At 34.9% G+C, this 17,876-nt stretch overlaps 1 protein-coding gene across 9 annotated transcripts in view; it reads right to left on the reverse strand.

Annotated features, from left to right (window-relative positions):
- The window catches only part of Ncoa6 (nuclear receptor coactivator 6), a 95,553-nt gene that overhangs the window by 65,238 nt on the left and 12,439 nt on the right, over nucleotides 1–17,876 (reverse strand). For 7 of the 9 annotated variants that reach the window (XM_074074600.1, XM_074074599.1, XM_074074601.1 and 4 more), the window contains exons 2-3: nucleotides 11,897–11,966; nucleotides 5,459–5,564 (exon numbers count right to left, since the gene is read on the reverse strand). The gene's annotated coding sequence lies outside the window, so the exon portion shown is untranslated. Of the gene's footprint in view, nucleotides 1–5,458; nucleotides 5,565–9,282; nucleotides 10,859–11,896; nucleotides 11,967–17,876 lie in introns of those variants that run through there. The other 2 variants (XM_074074596.1, XM_074074595.1) reach the window with 2 other exon arrangements.

Here is a 17,876-nt window from a genome sequence, read left to right on the forward strand (position 1 = left end):
CTGTTAAATTTATATGGAAACACAAGAGGCCACGAATAGCCAAGGCAATACTCAGTCAAAAGAACAATGCAGGAGGTATCACAATACCTGACTTCAAACTATATTACAAAGCAATAATAATAAAAACAGCATGGTACTGGCACAAAAACAGACATGAAGACCAGTGGAACAGAATAGAGGATCCAGATATGAAGCCACACAACTATAAGCAACTTATCTTTGACAAAGGAGCTAAAAATATACGATGGAGAAATAGCAGCCTCTTCAACAAAAACTGCTGGGAAAACTGGTTAGCAGTCTGCAAAAAACTGAAACTAGATCCATGTATATCACCCTATACCAAGATTAACTCAAAATGGATCAAGGATCTTAATATCAGACCCCAAACTCTTAAGTTGATACAAGAAAGAGTAGGAAATACTCTGGAGTTAGTAGGTATAGGTAAGAACTTTCTCAATGAAACCCCAGCAGCACAGCAACTAAGAGATAGCATAGATAAATGGGACCTCATAAAACTAAAAAGCTTCTGTTCATCAAAAGAAATGGTCTCTAAACTGAAGAGAACACCCACAGAGTGGGAGAAAATATTTGCCAACTATACATCAGACAAAGGACTGATAACCAGAATATACAGGGAACTTAAAAAACTAAATTCTCCCAAAACTAATGAACCAATAAAGAAATGGGCATGTGAACTAAACAGAACTTTCTCAAAAGAAGAAATTGAAATGGCCAGAAAACACATGAAAAAATGCTCACCATCTCTAGCAATAAAGGAAATGCAAATTAAAACCACACTAAGATTCCACCTCACCCCTGTTAGAATAGCCATCATCAGCAACACCACCAACAACAGGTGTTGGCGAGGATGCGGGGAAAAAGGAACCCTCTTACACTGTTGGTGGGAATGTAGACTAGTACAACCACTCTGGAAAAAAATTTGGAGGCTACTTAAAAAGCTGGACATCGATCTACCATTTGATCCAGCAATACCACTCTTGGGGATATACCCAAAAGACTGTTACTCCAGAGGCACCTGCACATCCATGTTTATTGCGGCACTATTCACAATAGCCAAGTTATGGAAACAGCCAAGATGCCCCAGCACTGACGAATGGATTAAGAAAATGTGGTATCTATACACAATGGAATTTTATGCAGCCATGAAGAAGAACGAAATGTTATCATTCGCTGGTAAATGGATGGAATTGGAGAACATCATTCTGAGTGAGGTTAGCCTGGCTCAAAAGACCAAAAATCGTATGTTCTCCCTCATATGTGGACATTAGATCAAGGGCAAACACAACAGGGGATTGGACTATGAGCACATGATAAAAGCGAGAGCACACAAGGGAGGGGTGAGGATAGGTAAAACACCTAAAAAATTAGCTAGCATTTGTTGCCCTTAATGCAGAGAAACTAAAGCAGATACCTTAAAGCAACTGAGGCCAATAGGAAAAGGAGACCAGGAACTAGAGAAAAGGTTAGATTAAAAAGAATTAACCTAGAAGGTAACACCCACGCACAGGAAATCAATGTGAGTCAATGCCCTGTATAGCTATCCTTATCTCAACCAGCAAAACCCCTTGTTCCTTCCTATTATTGCTTATACTCTCTCTACAACAAAATTAGAGATAAGGGCAAAATAGTTTCTGCTGGGTATTGAGGGGGGGAGCGGGAGGGGGTGGAGTGGGTGGTAAGGGAGGGGGTGGGGGCAGGGGGGAGAAATAAACCAAGCCTTGTATGCACATATGAATAATAAAAGAAAAATGAAAAAAAAAAAAAAAACCAAGATATGTGCTGTCTGCAAGAAACTCACCTAACTGGCAAAGACACATACAGAATCAAGGAGAAAAAAAAAAATCAAAAAATCAGGTCAACAGATGTACAAAAAGCCTTTGACAAAAATCAATATACCTTCATGATAAAATCCCCAAAGAAACAAGGGATAGGAGGATCATACCTCAACATAATAAAAGCATACATGACAAACCCATATTGAATAGGGAAAATCCGAAAAATTTTCTCTAAAATCAGGAATGAGACAAGAGTGTCCACTTTTTTTCCTTTTCGGTGATACTAGGGGTTGAACTCAGGACCTCACACTTGCTAGACAAGTGCTCTACCACTTGAGCCATATCCTAGCCCCGCCCCCTTCCATTCTTACTCAAGATAGTGCTTGAATTCTTAGCCAGAGCAATAAAGTAGGACAAAGAGATAAAGGATACAAATAGGAAAGGAAGAAGCCAAATTATCCCTATTTGCAGGCAATATGATCCTATATTTAAAAGACCCTAAAGACTTCACCAGAAAACTTTTAGATTGATAAACATTTTCACTACAGTGGTAACAGACAGCTGGGCATGGTGGCTTATGTGTATAATCCTAAGAACTTGGGAGGCAGAGACAGGAGGATCATGGTTTAAGGCCATCCTAAGCAAAGAACAAAGAACAAAGAACAAGCTGGGTATGGTGATTCACATCTATAATCCCAGCTTCTTGGGAGTACAGATGGAAGGATCATGATCCAAGACTAGCCTGGGCTAAAGCAAGTTCTATATGAAAAATAACTAAAGTAAAAAGAGAAAGCAAGCAGGAAGTCCTGAACTTAAACCCCAGTATCTCTCTCTCACACACACTCACACACACACACACACACACACACACACACACACACACACAATCAGCATATAAAAATCATTAGCTTTTCTATATGCCAATAACATGCTGAGAAAGAAATCAGGAAAACAATCCCAATCACAATAGCCTCAAAAAAAAAAAAAAGAAAGTAAGAAACTAAAGACAACACTACAAGATAATGGAAAGATCTCCCATGTTCATGGATCAGCAGAATTAATATTGTGAAAGAAGCCATATTACCAAAAGTTATCTACAGATTCAACACATTCCTCATCAAAACCCCAATGACATTCTTCACAGAAACAGAAAAAACAGTCCTATAGTTCATATGAAGCAAAAAAGACCCAGAATAGACAAAGCAATCCTGAACAAAAAGAAATGTTGAAAGTATTACAAAATCTGATCTCAAATTATACTACACAGCCATGGTAACAAAACCAGCATGGTACTGGCACAAAACCAGACACACAGACCAATGAATAGAATACAAGATCCAGAAATAAATCTATGTGGCTACAATCATCTGATTCTCCACAAGGTGCTAAAAACATAGGTTGAAGATAGCCTCTTTAACAAATACTGATGGGAAAACTGGTTATCGACAAGCAGAAGACTGAAACTAGATCCCTATTCTCTCATTCTGTGCAAACAATCAATTCAAAATAGATCAAAGATCTTAATCTAAGACCTGAAACTTTGAAAACACTAGAGGAAAAATGTAAGAAAAACACTTGAAGATATAGGCATAGGCAACACTTTCTGAATAGAATTCTAGTAGCTCAGGAAATAATAGCAGGAATTAACAAAAAAGCTGCACAGCAAAGGATACAGCTACCAGAGTGAAGGGACAGCCTACAAAGGAAGAAAAATCTTTGCCAGCCATTCATTCAATAGGGGAATTAATACCCAGAATATATAAAGAATTCAAAAAAAATCAGACACCAAAAGAACCAATGATCCACTCAATAAATGGGCAAATGAACTGAACAGTTCTCAAAAGAAGTACAAATGGCTAATAACTATGTAGAAAAAATGTTCAACATCTTTAGCTATCAAGGAAATGCAAATTGAAACTATATTGAGATTTCATCTCATACTAGTCAAGATAGCTATTATAAAGAAAACAAACAAGCAAGGTGCCAATGGTTCACGCCTGTAATCCTAGCTACTTGGAAGGCTGAGATTGGGAGGGTCAAGATTCAAGGTCAGCCTGGGCAAATAGTTCTCAAGACCCCATCTCCAAAATAACTAGAGCAAAATGGACCAGAGGTGTGGCTCAAGCATCAGAGCAACTGCTGCTCTGCAAGCATGAAGCCCTGAGTTCAAACCCCAGTCCCACCAAAAAGGGAAGGAAGAGAGGGAGAGAGAGGAAAGCAGGGAGGGAGGGAGGGAGGGAGGGAGGGAGGAAGGACGGACAAATGCTGGCAAGGATGAATATGTGTATTTGGGGTAGGGGAGGTGCAGAACTGTTGGTGGGAATGTAAATTAGTCCAGCCACTATAGAAATCAATATGGAGTTAGATACAAAAAGACAAATACCAATGTTTTCTTTTATATGTGAAATCTAGATTTTAAAAAAGATATGGAAATAGAAGGAGGACTAGCTGGGAAGATAAAAGAGAAAAAGGAAGGGGAGATGAGGAACAACAGAGAATAATAGTGGTGGTGAATATAATTAAAGTATTCTATACACATGCATGAAAATGTCACAATGAAACCCATTACTGTAGACCGTTTGTATCCAAGGAGACTGAGATTAAGGAAAAACTGCATAGAGTTCAGTACTATACTTTGGATGCTTGATTCATTTTTTCCCCCCAACACCACCCAATTTCCACTAAAGACATGCTGACTTTCAACAAATCTAAAATTTTCACTTTTATCATTTAAATTAAGCACGTTAGCCTTTGCCTTGCTTTTGGGCACCATTTGCTTTTTGGGCGGCATAGTTTCACAAAATTAATGGCTGGGAAACACTCAGATCACAAAATGATTTAAACACAACTGACAGTAATGCGGGACTGAGAACTTCACATCAACTGAGCAATATGTAATGTGGATGGGAATTAAAAATTTATTTTGAAATTTCTTTTGATTATTATTATTATTATTCATTCGCATTTGGTCCAAACTGGGTGTAATAAATCTGCAAATAAAATGGGCTTACTGTATTTTATACAATTAATATATACTAATTAAAAATCATGTAAAAATAACTGTTCTACATTAAGAGATTTAAGAGACTTATCAAATGCAATACATAGTCCTTCATGTGTCCTCATGGAGCATTTCTGTAGAGCCCCCTGTGCCAGTTTAAACCCCCTATAACATAGATTGCTAGTATCTGTTATTATAGCAAAGACTATTAGGAGAAAACAAGTTTCAACATAAAAACAATCTAATTTTTGCTTGGTTTCAGTTCACCACAAATCTAAACACAAATCTAAACTCAAACCATGAGTTGTGTTGAGTTCACAACTTTTCACATACATTTATTTCTATTTTTAATCAAAGGTAATTTGCTCCTATAATAGTTTTAAACAGCATAAATTTTAATTAGTTATTGTTTACTGTTCATTCACTGTGTTATAAAGTAAAACCTGAAATTAACCTTTGTAAAAAAACAAGAAATTACAGTTAGGAGTTTATACTAGAAAACCTGTTTAAAAATAGAATGACATATGCATTTTATTTAGTGGCTCAAAAAAGAATAAACACATTTTAGTTAGCCTCTCTAAAAGGAAGACAATATCAGAAAAACCAGAGGATATACATTACTTTGAATCTTATCTACTCTTTCACTTAAGGTTTCACTCACCAAAATGTCTTTCTTATTTTTTATCATTTATCCAGGTCATCTTCTAAGTCCAAACAAGCAGGCATTTTTAGGGCTTGTATTTCAATGTAGCAGCCAAATCAGAATTCTAGGAAAAAGAAAAAGGAAAAATTAAGTCACAAGTCACAATGTTATAAAGAAATTAGAGATGGCCTATCTTTGCAACAGCAGTCAATACAAATATCACAAGTTACTAAGTCAATTTGGCATCTTTAGAGAATGTTAAAACAATTTCCACAAGTCTACAAAGAATTTTGTTTTTCCCAAAATTTTAAACCACTCATCAAGAAGCATCCAAAGGCTGTGGAGCAAAACTTAGGAACTTATACCAACTATAATTAAGAAGCACGAAACTGGGAACTCAGGCCTTACAGTCCTCACTATACCTTTATTCCTAAATCTGCCAAATTCAAATGAATTAACATCATGCCACACTGCAGATGCTTGGCGCTAAAATCAAAATATTTTGTATATGTACTAAATACAAGACCAAGACTTAACAGAATTTCAAGTTTAGTTTTTAAACTTCATAAAATATAAATGCAAGTTTTCCCTATATTTTCCATAATATATTATGTTTTTTATTAAACTTTCAGTTTAAGTACTAATATATTCTTTATGGAAAATATAGAAATTATGTATGGAAAACACATTATTTTGGCATGCTTCAGAATAAAAAAATCACCCACTTTAACAAGACAGTATCAGATTACAACACCTTTAACTTGAGCTTTATGATTTTACATTAGTGCCAAGCACTGATTTTATAATCTTGAAATTACAGATGGGTAAATGTACTAGCAGTTAATAAGTAACTGAGAGAAAACTATCCCTTAATTATTTTTAATTCAAGAAAAAGCTACAATAGGATAGTCAAATACTCTGATGACAATGCACTGAAATTATAAATTGAAAATAAAATCAAGAAACAAAGGCCGTTCCATCTTGAAACAACAGTCAAACCTTTGGACTCAAATTAAAACAGAAATTCAAATCAGAATACAATAAGAATTAGAAAACTAAGAAAATAATTATATAGGAACCTAGGAACACAGCCTATTAGTGAAGAAGAAAATTCAGTCATAAAATACCCTACATGGGGGTAAAGGCAGAGTGAAAATAAACGACTTAAATATCTGACTTAAGAACTAAAAAAAAAAAAAACCAATAAAATGAACTGAAAGAAAGCAAAACAAAAAAATTAATACAGATAAAACCAGAACTCAAACAGAAAAAACAGCTGAACTAATAAATAAATCCAAATACTGGCAGAAAATTAAAAAAAAAAAAGTTGAACTAGGGAGGGGGCGGGGGGAGGGGCGGGGGGGAGAAACGGCCCAAACAATGTATTCACATATGAATAAATGAATAAATAAATAAATAGCTGAACTAGTTAATTAAAAAGAGGAGAAGTCCAGACAAAAAAACAAGAAAACACAGAAACAAAGGAAATGAAAAGGATCACTGAGGCTGTTTTACTTAAGCTTTTGTTCATCTCTACTGTAAATATGCTAATACCCCTAACCACCACAAATTGAGTGAAAAATACAATTAATCCTTTAAAGAGCATAAAAGTTGAATTGCCTGAAAGTGTTTCAAAACACACGTGTATACACATAGATATAGATATATATATATACAAATATACAATGAAAACTTTCCAATTCTTTTACAAAGCAAATATAACATGAATACTAAAAGTTAACACAAACTGCAGGCAGAAAGCTACAAACTCATTGTTTAATCTCTCCTACACTGATGAAAGATTCTTTTTTGGTGGAACTGGGGGTTGAACTCAGGGCCTTAAACTTACTAGGCAGGCATCCTGTCACCTGAGTCATACCCTTAGCACTTTCTGGTTTAGCTATTTTTTGAGTAGGGTCTCCTCTTTATGACTGGGCCAACCTGAACTGTGATCCTCCTATTTGTTTCTCACATAGCTGGGATGACAGGTGAGTAGCACCACACACAGCTTTTTATTGGTTGAGATGGGGGTCTTGCTAACTTTTTGCCCAGGCTGGCCTCAAACTGCAGTCCTCTCAATCTCCATTTCTCATGTAGCTAAGATTACAGGTGTGAGACACTGCACTCAGCTAAACTAATAGCTTTTATTACATATATAATCACTAATAGGTAGAAAAGAGATCTCATTTATAATTGTGACAAAAAGATAAAATACGACACAAGCACAACAAAGACTTGAACAGAGAGGATGACATTACAACTTCTTGGATAAAAAGATTCGTAAGTGTCAATTCTCCCTAACTTATAATTTAACAAGACAGCCTGACTCTGAAGTTCATATAAAAGTAAAAGCAGTCAGGAAAACTCTGAAAAATAGTATCAGCGAAAGAAACATGCCCTACTAGATAAAAACACATTATAAACTCTCAATAGTTAAAACTGTTATAATGATTTAAAAAATTAGGGCACATCCATAAAAATGAAAAGTAAAAAACTAAAACAATGAGGATATTGCGTACCTATATGGAAAGATCTCCAAGATATATTGTTGAAAGGAAAGAAACAAGAAGTAAATCACTGAGTACAATATGCTGCTTTTTGTGAATGGGAGACCAATGGTATATACTAGAAATTCCAAAAATAACCAAAATCCATATGGAATTTTATTATTTTCATTCAGAAAATGCATATGGAATTTTAATATTGCATTAAAAACAGAGAAAAAAAATAGATTTTTCACTAAATGTTATCGGGACAACCAGGCAGCGAGCCGTCTGAAAAAATAAAATTAGATCTACACCTCACACTGCATAATAAGATACCATCAAATGGACCAAAAACTTCAATATAAACAAGCAAAATGCTGAAAATATACACAGGAAAAAAATTTTTAACCTTAGAGTGTGAAAGATTTTTCTAATTATAAATCAAAATCTAAAGTCATTAAGGAAAAGACTGAAAAATTCAAACACATAAAAATAAAAAAATTCTGCAACGCAAAAGCCATGTTGAGTCATAAAAACAAAGACAATGTTAGGGAAAAACATTTGTAATCATATCACTGACAAAAGAACAAATCCCAGTGCTGAGGGTATAGTGTAGAGCACGTGCCTCGCATGAGCAAAGCTCTGAGCCAATCTCCACAACAGCCAAAAAACAAAACAAAACCCAAATCTCCCTATATATAACCATCCCTATATAGGAAAAAACATTTATGTATAGGTGTATATATGTGTGTGCTTACATGGATATGTAAAATAAAAATATCAACAATTTACACAAATTATTATGTCTAAAAATGGACATGGGATATAACCAGAAAATTCAAAGGAAGGAAATATAAATGAAATCTTGACATATAAAACATGCAATTACACATAAGACACAAAAACATTTTACTCATCAGATTAGCAAAAGTCCAAAAATTTGGTAATAAACTGTTTTGACAATATTATGGAGGAATAGGCACTTTTATTCATTGCTCGTGGCATAACATTAGCAATTAAGTAATATCTAGCAAAATGACAATTACATATACCATTAAGTCAGTAGTTCCACCTTTAGATAGAGATCCTACAGATACACCTGTCACCAAACAAGACATATGTAACAAGGTTATTCACTACAGCACTGTTTTTAACAAAAGATAGGAAATTACCCAGATGTCCATCAATAGGGACTAATTATAGTACATTCATAAGAATGAATTTAAAAAATTAAAAGAAATCCAGCAAGCAAGAACAAGGATACTGTCTGTGTGCCTATATGGAGAGATGTCCAAGATTTATTGTTGGAAGAAAAAAATAAGGAGTAAATCACTGAGTACAATACAGTTAACATACCTTATTTTTGGATTTATCAGAAGCAGTTTTTTTTTTTTTTTTGCTGTAAATAAGAAATTTATTTTTAAGAAATCCAAATGCTTACATTGTCCAGAAAAGTTTAACAGGCTTATTTAGAACTGTTACAAAGTTGAACTGCTAAAACTTGTTTACTGAAATATTTTGACTTGCATTAATGCTTTACACACACACACACACGTTTACATTAAAAATTCACACACAAATGAAAATGGAAAGCTGTCCCCCTATTTTTCCACTTTCAGTTATATACTTAGGTACCTTTTGATTCCATGGGAAAAAAAAAATCTAACATTCAGTACTACTAAAGAGAAAAAGATTGGCGATGGGGATGTAGTTCAGTGGCAGAGCACTCACCTAGCATGCTCAAATCCCCAGCACTGCAAAAAAAAAAATTGGAAGTACTGGGATTTGAACTTAGGGTCTCACACTTGGTAGGCAGGTACTCCACCATTTGAACCACTCTCCTTTTTGCTCTAGTTATTTTTCAGGTTGGGTCTCACACTTTTGCCCACAGTAGCCTCAGACTGCGATCCTTCTACCTACACAGCATTCTGTCTAGCTGGGATCACAGATGTGTAGACTGCATCCAGCTTATTGGCTCATACGGGTTTCTCACTGACTTTTTGCCCAGGCTGGCGTTGAACTTCAATCCTCTCACTCTCCACCTCCTGAATACCTGGGATTATAGACATAAGCCACTGCCCAGGAAAATTCTTTTTGAGAATGAAATATTTGCCATCACAGTGGCTTCTTAAGCACATTCTCCACATACTTGGAGTGCTATCTGGATACCTTTTGACATAACTGTTAGATGTGTGGCATGGATAGCACACAGGTTGGTATTTTCAAAAAATATCAGAAGCAGTTTTAACCAAGTACAGTTAAAAAAAAAAAAAGTTCCTGTATCTATCACGCAGCTCACTTGCTACGAAGAAGCTCTCAGTCAGTTCTGTGTTATCATCTGCTGTGTTTAAAGTCTATGCATCCTGAGCATTTTGCAGTTTTTCTTCAATGGCAGTCTCCTTGGAACTATATATTTGTGGACACCAAGGGTCTACTGTATGCTACTTTTTGTGAGAAAATAGTATTCTACAGGTAAATTACCCAAACAACAGAGAATCTGGAGCTTTGTGAATCCTACAGTAGCTAAAACTTACAGAATATTATTATATGCCAGGCACAGTTCTAAGCACTTTATAATTAACTCAATCCTCTCAACAATCCCATGAAATAGGTTCCACTATCTCCACTTCACAAATGAGAAAACTGAGGCAGAGAGAAGTAATACAGCCAGAGTATGCTATAGTTTAAGCCCAAGAAGTCAGATTCTAAAAGCTGAGCTTTTCATCACACCATTCTACATTCTCAGACTACGTGAATATTTGTGAAAAGCGTACTCTCAGCTTATTAGAGACTGATGGGGTCATTCACTCACTCAACAAATGTTTTCCTATGCAACATATGCCAGGTAGTATTCTAAATGCTAAAGATACCATGTTGAAGAAAATACTAGACATAGTACCTTTCTTTCTTTCTTTCTTTCTTTCTTTCCTTCCCTTCCTTCCTTCATTCCCTTCCTCCCTCCCTCCCTCCCTTCCTTTCATGGAGTTTACATTCTAATAAGCTAAGTTTAAAGCATAGGATTCTTAAATAAAAATATTTATCCCCTTATTCATATACTTACCCAAATACTATGGAAAAAGTGTCTCAAGTCACAAAATTGCCATGGCAATTTGCTTTAACTAGCTAGAGCAATGATTCCCAAACTTTTCTACACTTGAGAATAACCTAGAATCTTTTAAAAATTCAAGCCCAGGACATACACTGAGGCCAATTAAATTCACAATCTGGGAGTGGGTGGTAGGGAAGGAGATAAAAGTATCAGTAAACTACCAGTGATTCCAATGTGAGGACAAGTCTATGAAATCACTGAGCTCAAGTTTTTTACTTGTCTGAATAATGATAAAATTCATTAGTGAAAACAGAAGTAGCTGAATGAAAATAACAGCCATATACACCTGTCCTTCTTGACATCTGTAAAGCAACCTTTTCTCCTTCTTTAATGTTACAAATTCTGAGAACACTGAAAAGGCCAAATAATTATTTTCTTTTTGGATTTATTCGTGTCTCCCCATTCCCTTCCAAAATCATGGATAAGTGAAAAATTCACCATTTCATCTTTTGTTAGCTCTTTCCATGGAACAAACAAAAGAGTTCTGCCATATTATACATATTAATCTAATGTAATTCAAATGTTTCATAGTCTCTGTCTCTTTCCCGCTCTCTCATTATGTAACCCAGCCTGGCCTCAAACTGGAGATCCTTCTGCCTCAGCATCCCCAGTGCTGGGATTACAGACATGCACCACATCAAGCCTGACCAAATTCTCTTCTATCATGCAGATTTTATCTAGTCAGTTTAGATCCAACCCATAAGTCAAATGCAACTTGCCAAAGTACAATACCTTATTGGACAATGAAATCAAAGTAACTTCTTTTTAAAAAATAAAGTTCATTTCTAATTCAATCATGTAGTTGAAACTGAATTTTTTCATAAATCAAACTTTCATTTGTATTTTATAGAATTGACAGACCTGTTTAAGAACTCTCTGACCATTCTCAGAAAAGATAGTCAGTAGGACCCCTCTCCATTCCTCCCAGGACCTAGACAAAAAAAGAAAAGGACAAAGAGGAAAAAGAGAAACATCAGAAGACTAAATATAAATGCAATAAACCTATTCAAAGTGAATTTTTGTGACTGGCCAAATTCTTTCTATCATTGTTTCTCCTAATTTTATTCAACAGAGTTGTGAAAGACATGAGATGATCTACAGTCTCTAGTCCAGTGGGTGTTTTTGTTTTGGTTGGTTTTTTGGTGGCACTGAGGTTTGAACCACTTGAGTCACTCTGCCAGCCTAGTAGTCCAGTGGTTTTTAACAGTGAAAGCTTATTATAATCACCAAGGATGCTCAGGGTAATTTTCAAAATACCTCTATAGAGTGGTTATTTACCCAAATGTGTTCATTTCATAATTCATTATTTTTATGATTTGTACACTTTTCTTTATGTGTATTATACTTCAATTAACATGTTTAAAAACAGATACATCTATCCTGGGCAGAATCCCTGAAAGATTCTAATTAAGTAGGTAACAGATAGAGAGTTCCACAGAGGTTTCATGATTTCCCTTAGCTCACAGATGTTGTCCTTCTTGTCACTTTTCTATTTTAAAACTGTAAACATGTTGATATTACTATGTTTTAACATTTACTCACCTATTTATATTTTGAAAAAAAAATAGCTCAGATGATAACCACAAATACAAACAAGGAAACAAATAAATGGAAAACATAGATGTTCTGAGTTCATAAGAGTGTACTATTGCAGCTGCTTCACTATCCATAGAAGGAAATGAAATAAAGCCTAAAGCCCATGCAACCATTTCCTAATCTCAGTATCCATTTCTTAAAATGCGATCTAAAAAGACATATGTTAAATAATTAATACTAAAATCAACTATTCAGAATAGGCTACCTTTATTTACTGATTTACTGACTGAGACAGGGTCAAGCTATGCAGCCCAGACTGGTCTTGAACTTGTGATCTTCCTGCTTCAGCATCCTGAGTGCTGGGATTACCGGTGTGCACCACCATAACCAGATTTGACTAGCCTTAATTATAACAAAACATAGGATAACAAAGGGAAGAGGGCTAGGCTGAGCCTGTCAGAATGGGCGTGCCCTGGGTTCTAGCTGTGGCCTTACTATAAAGTTGTTGTATGACTTTGGTCAAGACGCAATCTTTCTGAGCCACAGATTCTCAAATTATAAATGAGAGGATAGATCATCAGAGCTAGAGTTAAACAGAATCTTAGGTTCCTCTCAGGTTCAAAAAAAAAATTCAAGGACTATAACAAGAAATTTAATTATTTTTTTTCAGTGCCAATGGGAATAAAAACTATGACAACTTTGTGAAAAAAATAATCTGGCAGTTCATAATAAAAGTGAAATAAACTGACCTTTTAATCCACATGTGGGGATTTATCCCACAGAAGTAAAAACTCCACTTTTTAAAGATATATGCACAGGGCTGACAGGTGGCTCAAGTGGTAGAGTGCTTACCTAGCAAGCACAAAGCCCTAAGTTAAATCCCCAGTACCACCAGAAAAAGATATATGCACAAGAACATCTACCTGCAATATGATTATGATGAGAAAAATAAGCTGAAAACCCACTGAGTAACGCCTACACCATATTTTACAGCTAGTAAAAAAATGATTTATTTAATGAGGCGCAAGGAAAATAGGATATTTGTTTGAGTTAAAAGCAAATATATGATATTCTAAAAAATAAAAAAAAAGAAATACCACTTGTAGCATGATGGAGCCCACCTAGAATCCCAGCAATTGGGAGGTAGAGGCAAAAGGATGGAGAGTTCGAGGCTAGCCTGGGGTACATAGCAAGACCCTATCTCAAAAAAAAAAAAAAAAGTTGTACAACAAATGACTGGTATCATGATGACTTTATAAAATTAGAGAGAAAACCCACATATATATTTGATTTGTAAGAGCATAGAGAAAAATGTTGAAGAACTGTATGCACTACTTTTGTGGTTTGAATGGAAAATTCCATTTAGGCACATAATTCATAACAGAAAAAAGAGTAAGAAAAATCATTAATAGGAATGACAAAATAGTTACTTAAAATTGATAATGAACTATTATATAAAAGAGAGCCAAATAAACACTAAGAGGTTAAGGAATAAAATAGATTTGGGATTCTTGTTGGGTGGGTGTGTAAACAACTTTTTATAAACTGATTTACATATACTGTCTCTGTACTCCATGAAGTACACACAATTGTTATCCATTTTATAGATGAAAAAACAGGTTCAAAAACTTGACTAGCTTGAAAAGTACTTTGCTTTTACCTATCAGGTCTGTTTGACTTAGTTTTCCCTGAGTATCTGTATTTGTTTTGTACAACTAAGGCCTATACAAGGGTGTCTCAGGTAGGTCCTCTGCACTCAAGGAACTAATAGTATGTGAGGACAAGATATATTTTCTGGATATATTTCATCCCAGAAATATCCAAGAATCAATAAAAGAGATGGTGACATATAACATTTAACTTAAACCATATTAAAGATGTGAATTCATGCTGGGCACTGGTAACTCACTCCTATAATCCTAGCCACATGGGAGGCCAAGGTTGGGAGAATCCTGGTTAGAGGCCAGCCCTGGCAAATAGTTCGAGAGATTCCCATCTCCACAAAACAAAGCAAAATGGATTGCAGATGTGTCTCAAGCAGTAGAGAGTGCCTGCTTTGCAAGTGCAAAGCCCTGAGTTCAAACTCCAGTAAACGCCCCCCATACAAAAAAAAGATTTGAATTTATCTTGTGTATGTCCACATCAGCATTTGGTCTGGAGGCTGAAGGCATGGCTCAAATGGTAAGAGTGCCTGCCTAGCAGGTGCAGAGCCCTGAGTTTAAATACCAGCACCATGGGGAAAAAAGTCAAAATAAACAAGTATAAAATGGGGGTGCTGTCTGGAGATGGGAACCAGTGGGAGAGTAGAGGGTGAAAAGAGGGAGTGAAGGGGAGACTATGATCAATGTAATTCATAAACATACATGAAAATAGAATAATGAAACCTGTTAAAATTGTTTTAAAAGGGGGGAGGGTGGACAACTAAGAATAAAAGGGGTGAACCTGATCAAAGTACACTACATACATGTATGGAAAGATCACAATAAAATCACTTTGTACAGTATTTTTGCCAATTTAAAAAAAAGAAAAAACCTGGTCTTGGACCATGATATTCTACAAGTGAAGGGCCAGAGCCTTAAATAACTTTTATACATTAAAAAGTTTACCTCTATTTCATAAAGAAAAATAAAAGGCATTTTTGATTCAAGCTTTAGATATATTTTAGGTTTGTTCATTTAAAATGGTTTCTTAAAAAGCAAACATAAATCATCATAAAATCCTGTCCAGAAAATGCCATTACACTACTGCAATTTATATCTTTTTACTATTTTTATTTGCTTTCAGCTAACATTCAACACTTGAAATTTATATTTTATAACAATACACCATTCTTTGTTATACTGAAATTTTACATGTAGTACAAATATTTAAAAAATCAAATCAATACTGAACAAATGGCCAAATGATATGAAAAATAAGTACTAGGAAGATGAGCTACATTTACTATTACTTGTTAAAAAAAAAAGACTCATCATTGATTTAAAAAATTTTTATTGTTTTTTTGAGACAGGGTCTTTCTTGCTATGTAGCACAGGTTGGCCTGGAACTCATGATCCTCCTGCCTCAGTCTCCTGAGTGTTGGATAACACGCATGACCACCACTCCAGGCTGACAAAATTTTTAAAAGAAACATATTTAGCAATTACAAAAGAAAATAATGTAACTTTACAATGGAGAGATCTGGCAGTTACTATCTTAACCCTGTGATCAATCAAACTTACTAGCAACAGGACAACCATACATTTATGTACTTCATGATATGATGTTTAAGTATGTAAAATGTGTAACTAGAATTTAATATACAAGTCTTTTAACTTTGCAGTTCGGGAAATACAATGAATAAAGGACCAAGTTAAATGTTACAAAGAAACAATCTGGTAACTCCAGAATGTGGGACATTCAAAAAGAAAACTACTCTAATGTCAACAAATCAATGTCATGAAATAAAGGGAGAGTAAGAACAGACAGAAAGCAGAAAGTGTTCCAGGTTTTGTTTTTGTTTTGTTTTGTTTTTTAAAGATTATAGGAAGGGGTTGGAATATAGCTTATTGGCAGAGTGTTAGCCTAACATGTGCAAGGCCCTGGGTTTGATCTATAGCACCACAAGCGACAATAACAAAAGACATGTAAATGTCACAACAAGCAAATACAATGCATGGCTCTTAATTTGATTCCACTTTGAATAAGTCAACTATAAAAGCCATTTTGAGACAAGTAGAGAAGTTTACATTAATATATATAATGTTTGACATTAAGGAATTACTGTTTATTTTGTTAGGTATAAAAATGGTAGTGTGATTATGTAGGAGAATGCCCTTACTTCTAGGAGATGTATGCTAAAGTATCCAAATGTGTAACATTCATATCTTTATAAGGTTTAACATAAATATAGTATCAAGTATATGGCAACATGTTGACTACAGATGTAGGCACTATTTATAGGAAGTTTGTATGTTTGAAATTTTTCATGATAAAATATTTAAAATATCAAAAATATAAAACCTTGAGGCATTTTTATTAAACCATCAGCAAAAAACTGCAAAATCTAGTATGAACTAGTCACTAGTGGCAACATAAACTGGTAGCCATTCTAAAAAATAATCTAATAATATGGTCAAAAAGTGATATCCTCAATCCTAATTTTAAATCACTTTAAGGAGTATATTCTAACAAACAAATAAAAAGGCTTATAATAAGATGTTATAACAGCACAATGCAAAACAGAAATAAAAACAAACTGAAAATCACTCAAATGCCAAATAATTAAGGTTTGGTTATTTTGTATCCACTAAAAATGACAGCTACACAGACATATGGAAAAGTAAATCAAATACAGAGTCCCAGCACAACAAAAACAAACAAATGAAAAAACCAAAAAAGACTAAAAAAAATCTATATGAATGAAACTTGCAAAGAATTACAAGTAAGATAAGGACTATGTATATATTTGTAATATTTAAAAACAATTTTAAAAGCTTCATGGGGATACATGTTCTGAAAGAAAATATAAACAATGGCAATATAGAATCAGAAGAAATGCCTAGGTACAAATAAGAAAAGCATCTGAGGGTATTATTAACCACAATTTTAATGAATACTCACAATTTGAATACAGATCTATTGTGAACAAAGCCAACATAATTACCATTAAAAATACACAGAAAAAGAATGTATTATTAGCTTGAATACTACATAGTCTTTCTCAATTCTTTCCATTAGTCATGCTTTAAGGAATATGGAAAAACTGAACAGAGTCAGAAAGAAACCAAGAGGTAAAGGACAGAATGGAAGACAGGTAAGTATGAAGAAAAGGTTGAAAGAAAATGAAGACCAACAAGATTATTAATACTCAAACCCACGGAGAAGCTTTTGAATACAGACCCTGAAAAAGCTGAATAGTTCCTATTACACACAGATGACTGACCAAGAAGAGAGGCCTAATAAAATCCTTTAAATGTTTTTATTTGGCAACAGTGGAGTTTGAACTCAGGTCCTCATGCTTGTTACAGCAACACTCTACCACTTGAGCCACTCCTCCAGCCCCAATGTTGTTTTTTATAAGAACTTCTTGATTTTCTTCATGAAATGTCACTGGAAGGCTGGGTGAGGTGGCTCACACCTGTAATCCCAACTACTTAGGAGGTAGACATTGGGAGGATTGAGGTTCCAGGTCAGCCCAGGTCAAAAGTTAGTGACCCTATCTCATCAAAACAAGTCAGGTAGGGTGGTACACTCTTGTCATTCCAGCTATGTGGGAGGCTGTAGGTAGGAAAATTGCAGTATGAGGATGGCCCAGGCAAAAATC

The sequence above is a fragment of the Castor canadensis genome, chromosome 5, assembly GCF_047511655.1.
Source record: "Castor canadensis chromosome 5, mCasCan1.hap1v2, whole genome shotgun sequence".
NCBI lineage: Eukaryota > Metazoa > Chordata > Mammalia > Rodentia > Castoridae > Castor > Castor canadensis.